This window comes from Anomalospiza imberbis, chromosome 4 (assembly GCF_031753505.1).
Source record: "Anomalospiza imberbis isolate Cuckoo-Finch-1a 21T00152 chromosome 4, ASM3175350v1, whole genome shotgun sequence".
NCBI classification, from domain to species: Eukaryota; Metazoa; Chordata; class Aves; order Passeriformes; family Viduidae; genus Anomalospiza; species Anomalospiza imberbis.
In genome coordinates, this window is record NC_089684.1 from 27,711,574 (window position 1) to 27,719,268 (window position 7,695).

Here is a 7,695-nt window from a genome sequence, read left to right on the forward strand (position 1 = left end):
TGCCTTTGCAAATGCCATCTGGAAGAGCAAGTAAATTCTCACTACATCTGACATCAAAAAATTTATAATTTTTCCAACACTTTACCTTCACTTTCAACCATCTGCAGAAAAGCAAAATATTTTATTATCTCACCACAGACTTCAATGTGGATAAGGGTCTTGAACTGGGAGTTTGAAATGCTGCACATAAGGGCACATAATGTCTATTACTGTAAAGTTGCCTGAAGCAAACCAAGCACATCAAGCACTTACTGCTAGTGAGCTTTGTCTCATTTGACATGTCCACACAGTGCAATGGAAACAATTGCAGAGACCTCAGCTACTGTCTCATCCACTTCAGCTCACACCAGGACCAGGTATTTGACTGCCACTGCCAATTTACCCCCTCTTTTCTTTCCTGTTGTCAAGAAGCTTGGACTACACAAGAAAAAAAAGGCAAGACCCATTTATTCCAACTCTCCTGATCTGTCTTTCAATATTAAGAGAGAATACAACAGCAGCTCCACAATTTAACAGCAGACAAGAGAGAGAACTACATGACACAGACCAGCTGGCTGTGCCTACATGCAGGACACATGTGGCCTTGGGTACCTTGTCTGCAGAGCACACCTTTATCAGTGTCCCATGTTCCTGAATGCCTGGGCTTCTTTTGGAAGGAAAACCCTCACAGGAGTTCTTTAACACTTCACCTTTGTCTTCAGAATACTGGCTGAAATTTGTTTAAGCTTAGTCAAAGGATGCACTGGGGAAGAGAACAGTTACTGCACCTGCAGCCAGTGCCTTGTGAAAAAGCTGGGAGCCAGCTGGGTATAAGCAGACCTGTCCTCTGGGAGCTCGCTGCTAACAGTGATTTGCTGCTCCTACATGCTCAAATGCCAAGTGTTATTTAGGCTTTGCAAAGGAATGAAAAGAAAACAGAAAAAGGAACAGCAAAAAGGGATTTCAGGCTTGTCTCCCTCTTACCATCAGGGTTGCTGTTCCTGTGGGACAGAGCCAGGTCCTCTCGCCTCTCTCAGCACACCCCTCCAACACAGCTGCCTGCCTGGGAAAAGGGGATCTGTGCCTGGTGCTCAGGTGCAACTCCCCCAGGTGCCTCCAGGAGGGACACATACATGCTGCTCTCCTCACTCCCCCAAAGCCTCCGCCACCACCTGTAATTGTGCCTACCTGCAGGGCAATGGCTCCACACTCATGAATCAGTGGAAAAGCCAAATATTCAAAAACATGCACAAGGTATTAGTGTCAAATCCAGCAGGACAGGAGAAATTGCAGAGAGAAATCTTCACAGATGGGACTGAAGAAACACCTAGGTTAGGATAATTTTAAGAAAAGTGGGGAAACCCAAAGGGGAACATAGCAGCTATATTTCCAGTTGCTCATGTCTTTCTGAATAATACTGTTATTATAAGCACAAATCTCCTTGGCTTTCTTGTGGCACAAGCAATAATGAAGGAAAAAGGTGTGGGGATTGGAGTTCTTTTGCTCTTTATCCTCAGAGATTTTATAATTCCATGCTGAAGTTATAAACTCAGGAGAAAAAAAGTCAGTTTCATGGCTTTTGTGGTTCTTCTGGGGTTTTTGGGGGGTTTTTTAGCACCTGATGGAAATGACCAAAGTTTACAGTATGCAAAATGCCAAATCATCTTTCAGGACAAAGAGTAAGAGACAGCAAGCCTTGCTAAGGGATCTGCATGGTTACATGTCCTCTGGAAGCTCCAAACTGGACAAACAAAGCCCAGAATGCACAGTCCTGCATGAACTGCTTGATAATTCAGAACTCACATCAAGTCTGCAAATACTTTGTCCCTCCAAAATTGCAGTTGTACCTAAAGCTTTAATTCCAGCATCCCTAGCAGCTAAATTCCTCGTTCCAAGCAACCCATTCTTCAGTTCGAATTCTCAAGTGACCTGACCTGCAAGGCCTTCTTCCAGCCAGCCTAGGGTTACTACACAACCAAAGAGGCCAAAACCCTCTTTCAGAGAGCAGCAGATTCCTATCACCCCAAAGGCTGCAGGAAATGGGTCTTTCTTCAAGGCAATGAGAGAAAGAATCAAACCAGCAGGACAGCTCCCAGAAGTCCAATATACAAGACTGACCTAAGGAACACCTATATGCCTGTGATGTCTGAGGTGTTTGCATGGGTAGCTCCTTTTCATCCAAATTACAACTAAAACTTATTCTAAGTTGAAGGTTACACAGTACATCCCTGACTTATAAAATTACAGATTTTTATGACTAGTATGCGCATTATTTCATTGCCAAGCTTCCTCTTAGACATTATGAAGTATTTTTCAAGTCAAACTCACAAATTTTAAATAAATTTGGCTTTCATAGAAGTGAAAAAAAGAAGAGGTGCATTCCCTTTTATGTTAGGGCTTGCTTCTGTTAAAATGCATTCAGAAGGGCTCAACTAAGTGCTCAGTGAGCATCATAAGCATGTTGCTTGAGAAGTAGATAGATATATGAACATACAGCATAATTTCAGGCAACCTATTTCAAACCAGTTTATCTAAAGTTGCATTTACCATTTTGTCACCCCTCATGAATTACATATAAGAGAAAGTACAAACTATTGCTGAATTATGATCAAAATAGAGGTTTGATCAACATTTAATTTATGTTCTGCAAGTTTGCTTTGCAGTGAACTCCCCTAGATGTGCCAATAACCGGCACAACTTTGTCCTGGGGGTACAGAGATCTCATTCCCAGGTCTCTCACTGCCATCACTACTCCAAGATGAAAGCAGGTATTGTACCTGCAGGTCAGAGCTGGTCAGGAATCAGCAGACACTTCCTCCTGGGAGCTCATTGCCAGCAACAAGCCACCACCCACACGATCCCAAAAGCCAAATATTAATTCAGCTTCAGCAACATCTTGAGCACCAGGAGCAAGCACAGCTGCCCAATGGATGCAGTGAATGGCCATGGTAGAGCTGCTGCTTTTTGCCAGAGCAGAGTGACAAGAAGCTGTGCTGGACCCTGCTGCTGCCCCTGGGAAGGGACTAATGTCAGATAAGAGAGAAAACTATCTCAGCAACAGCAGGAGCACAGAGCCTTCAGAGATGAAAGTCTGAGAAGACTTTCAGACTTTGTTAATTGTTGAACAGTGGAAAAACTCAAAGACTGAATGGAAAATGGAAGCAAATGTGGCTGCAGCTCAGCTAGCTGGCCCACAGTTCTGGGTGCTGCATGGAAAGACTGTGATGGTCAAAACTTCCATCAACAAATAATGTGTTTTGATCATCTACAGCACCCACTCGAAGGTTGCTATAGCAATAATGCCTTATCCCCTTTTCTCCTTCAAAGCTTCAGCAGCAGAGAACAAATACTGTTCTGCCAGAGTCAGAGCTAATTCTATAAAACTGTGCAGGAATCAAAAAGCCATCTACCTGAGCTCCTTTTTTTTTCTATCACTGTTGAATTGCAAGTCAAACATTCACTAACTGTCCTTTCATAGTCTTGGGAAACAAAAAAGCTATTGATTTTCAGCACTTTTTTTGTGTACTGATTTCTTGCTCCCATTAAAATATCTCCAGAAAAGCAAAAGGTTTCCTACTGTGTTTGCATTCAGTGTGAGCTTGCATGGAAGCATTAATGAAGAGTAAGAAAAGACCAATAAATGTTGTGTGGCAGGACTTGCAAAGTGTCAGCTCAAGTGGCTTCTGTTTCTTCTGCATTATCCCAGAAGATGGAGCCAAATGACAAAGTGTCTGTGGCCCTGACAAGCTGCACGTAGGCACTACAGAACAAAACCTTTCCCAGTGAAGATAAGGTTAGTCTCACTCAAGGGCTCCCATTGGCAAGATTGGCTGGGAAGGCAGTCAGGTTTCTTGCAGATTTTTTTTTTTTTTCATGTCACAACTGTTCTGCAGCTCTTTGAAATGAAGGGAGGCCAAGTAGATCAAGGTCAGAAGCCTACATTTTCAGAAAGCTAAATGAAAGGCAAAAAAACCTCACCAAACTTCTCTACAGGCAAAAAAAAAAAAGCTTTATTTGCAACTGGCAGCATGACAAAACTATTTGGTAGCCTTAAAAATAGATTTGAGAGTCTAACATATTGCTCACCCTTGGCTTGTATGTTATTTACAGTAACAAAAAGCTTATAAGGAAAGCTGGAAGGAAGAGCTTTCTGTAAATATGTTGGAAATGAGACACATGCCCTGTCCTCACATTTTGTGATTCCCTGCTAGGAGCAATGAAGAAAGTCATACTGCAAGAGCAGCCTGGCTGCAGTGGCATTTAGGGTTAAGATAAATCATTCAGAAGTCATTCAAAATGCATCTTTCACTTTGTAAGACATGAGGCAACCTTTCTCCTGAGGGTAAGCAGAAAGGGATGAGCTGAGAATGGGCTGGGAAGACAAGAGATGGTGTTCCATCACAAAACATTTTCTGAATACCTCCCACAGATCACTGAAGAACAGAAGTGTCCTGTTTGGCTGGGAAGTCATATAAGGTTCAGCCTGAGGCCCAGCTTTCCTTGAGGATGGCTTGCTATCAAATTCCCTGTTCCCAGCCTGGGTCCTAATGGCCAGTTCAACCCTGAATGGATTCTGGCTTTCAGGGTATAACATTGGTCTTACTATAATGACACTGGGCCAAGTTTTCTCTCATGTAGAAACAGCTCCTCTTATCTCCAATTATGAGAACACCAAGTTATTCAGAACAGTATAAGAGGTAAGGACCTCCTGGGGAACTGCAGAGAAAGAACATCTAAGACTCTATGACTGGCCAATGGCAGACAAAATAGGATTGCAGACTGCGAGTGACACATGGTGGGAAAAAGACAACCCTAATTTAACACCCCAACATTGTTTTTCTAGCAGACTCCATTTTACTGCAGCTGTGAAGCATGAAAATAAGGCTCTAGCTACATGGCAGGATAAGGCATAGTCAGGTAAACGATACCTAGAAATTTGACAGTTAACATAAATATAGTAATTATCACATGTTGGTTTTGGACTTGTAAATCAGTTCTGATTCAGGAGCATCAGTTCTGATTTCTCTTTTGACTTGGATCCTATGACGGAATCTGAAGAACAGGGCAATCTAAAGAAATCCTTTGTGTTTGTTCAACAAGAGAAGGACTTGATTCAACTCCATATTCATGCTCTTAATTTTGGGTTTATGCAACACAGAAAATAGAAAGCCTTTAAATAAAGAAACATTATTTTTTAAAAGGTGAGCACAGCATCAGATACAAAGAACCAAATGTGGTTCTTTGGGAACAAAGAACCAAATGTGCTGAGCCTTGCATAGGATGTTGAAACCCAGAAGAAAGGCAGAGGGAACCCCTTAAGTCCAAAGAGTTACTAAAAAACCCCAAATGCATGGGGAAGGACACGGAGGACAGAGGAAACTGAAACAAGGCCAAGAATGCCTGCCAGTCTTTTTCATCTGCTGTATATTGCAAGAGATGCAGAAGCAAAATATCCTGTGGGAAGCAACTGCAACTGAACTCATGGAATACACAAACATATCCATTGCTTAGGGGGTTTGCAGAGGTGCTCTGTGACCAGGTTCAGCTTTCACACTGCATTTTGCTTGGGCAGATGGGATTTTTAGACAGCCTAAATCTCAGGTATAATGCAAATGAAACTGTGGAAATTTCAGGCATGACAAAACACAGGGGAGGAAATGACGGGAATTAAAAAGGTAGGGTCTAGTTTGCACTATACCCTCTACAATGCTGATGGGTGGATTTGTTTTTCAGCTTCATGGCTTCAATACTTCAGATTCTCCAATCGCACAGCTGGGACCAGATTTTCAAAACTATAGTCCTCCCCTATTTTAGAAGCTTAAAGATGGAGAATGCCTTTCAAACAGGACTACTATCTGCATAACATCTTTTTGCCAAAGCCAGAGCTAAGCTCTTAAAACCTCTTGGCCCTTTCTGTGAGGCAATACAGGCCAAGGACTTAAAATTATATTAGAAGAAGAGTGCACATTTTAAAGAGAACCCAAACCCCACAATTTAGATTGAAAAATCGATGACCACACAATTTCAACTTTGCTACTCCAATAGTTAGTAAACTACAGGGTTAAACTCATGTCACTGAGTTTCTAAATTTCACTCTCTACACTCTAAATTTCAATTTCTAACTACTGGATTTTGTTATTTCCTAGGGTCAAGCTCAAAGTTGTCAATTATCAATGTTTTTGTTCCCCTTAGAGGTAATTATAGCCTGCGAGGAAGTTGCTCATTTATCTTTGCTTTGATGAGACAAATGAGACAGAGCTCCTGGAGTCTCTCTGTATAATGCATATTTTTACAGCTCATTTAACCGTGTGTGTTTTCTTCAAACACCCTCCACCCCCACAACACTTCTAGAAGCCTGAAGGCTGGAATAGGACTCTGTAGAGGTATTCCAGATGGGCCCAAGTGTGGAACCAGTGGTGTCTCACATACATAGAGGTACTGTCACAAAGTCTAGGAGACTGTCCATAAAAAAATCGAATGTATTCTTACCCAGAACGCCTCTTTAGCTCATTGGCAGAATATGGCATGAGTATCTGCAGGAGAACTGGGTGAACAGTATGATTTTATGTACAGTTACTTTAAAGCAAAATTGTCCTGTCAGGCAGGATTCCAGTTCAGCTCTTTCAAATTATCAGAGGGAGATTTTGAAGGAGAAATGCTTGACATTCAGGATAAAAAAACCCAATCTAACAGCTCTGGATCAGTTGCAAGAGCACAGTGCCCCTTCACAGCCTCTCCTGTACAGTTTTGGGTGCCATGCACCTTTCTCCTCAAGAAAAGGAGAAGGTAATAAAAGCACATTAAACCTGTTCTTGGTAAATATCACCTCCTTTGAATGGAAGCGATGCCTTATGAATTTCTAAATGAAGGCTCAGCACATGTTATCTGGCCACTGAAGTCTGCTCACAGCAGGTGCTGCTGATAACTAATGGTATATGGGGAAAGTGAGGCTTGAGAGAACTTTACAAAGAAGGTGTTCATTAGAACCCTTTGAGTTGAGATGCACATCTGGAGCAGCCAGAGCATGTGAGAAGTCACTGAAGGATCAAGAACTGCGTTTGACACATCCCACCTCTCCCTGCTTCAGTTTTGCAGGCCAGATTATCTGGATATAGACTAGGAAGGAATTTCAGCTTCAGTTCTTATCTAAAGCTTTCGATACACTTTTTAATGGCAAGATAAAAATGCCTAGCACACAAAGTGATTCTTTTCTGTCAGATCTGGAAATTAGTGATAAATTCTGATGCAACACCGTAAATAACTCTTTCCATTTAATGATGCTGAGCATGCTAGGCTATGTCAATCATCCCTTGGAAATGAAGAGGAGATGTGATTTGAAATGGCAAGCTGTGTGTGTCTAATCAATAATCTCATTATGTGTCAAGCAAACCAAATTTGATTATCACAGAGCAGCTACAGACCTCCTCAGTGCAGTTGCAACTCAGTTGCCATTCAAACTCCCAGTTTCAAATTCTGCAGGTGAAACTGGTCGAAGCTTATTTATCTTCCAAATGTGGAGATATCTAGAAGGTCTGTGAGATAAGTCCCAGACTACTGTAAACCACAGGAGATTCCAACATCTTGTTGGGAAAAAAGAGGCAAAACCACCTGTGCTTCCTTCTCTTAAAAACCTCCTAGCTTTCTACCATTCCTTGAGACACCACTTCTCCAAGCCCCTCAGTGTGTCCTTGCACCTTCTTTCACCTTTGAAATATA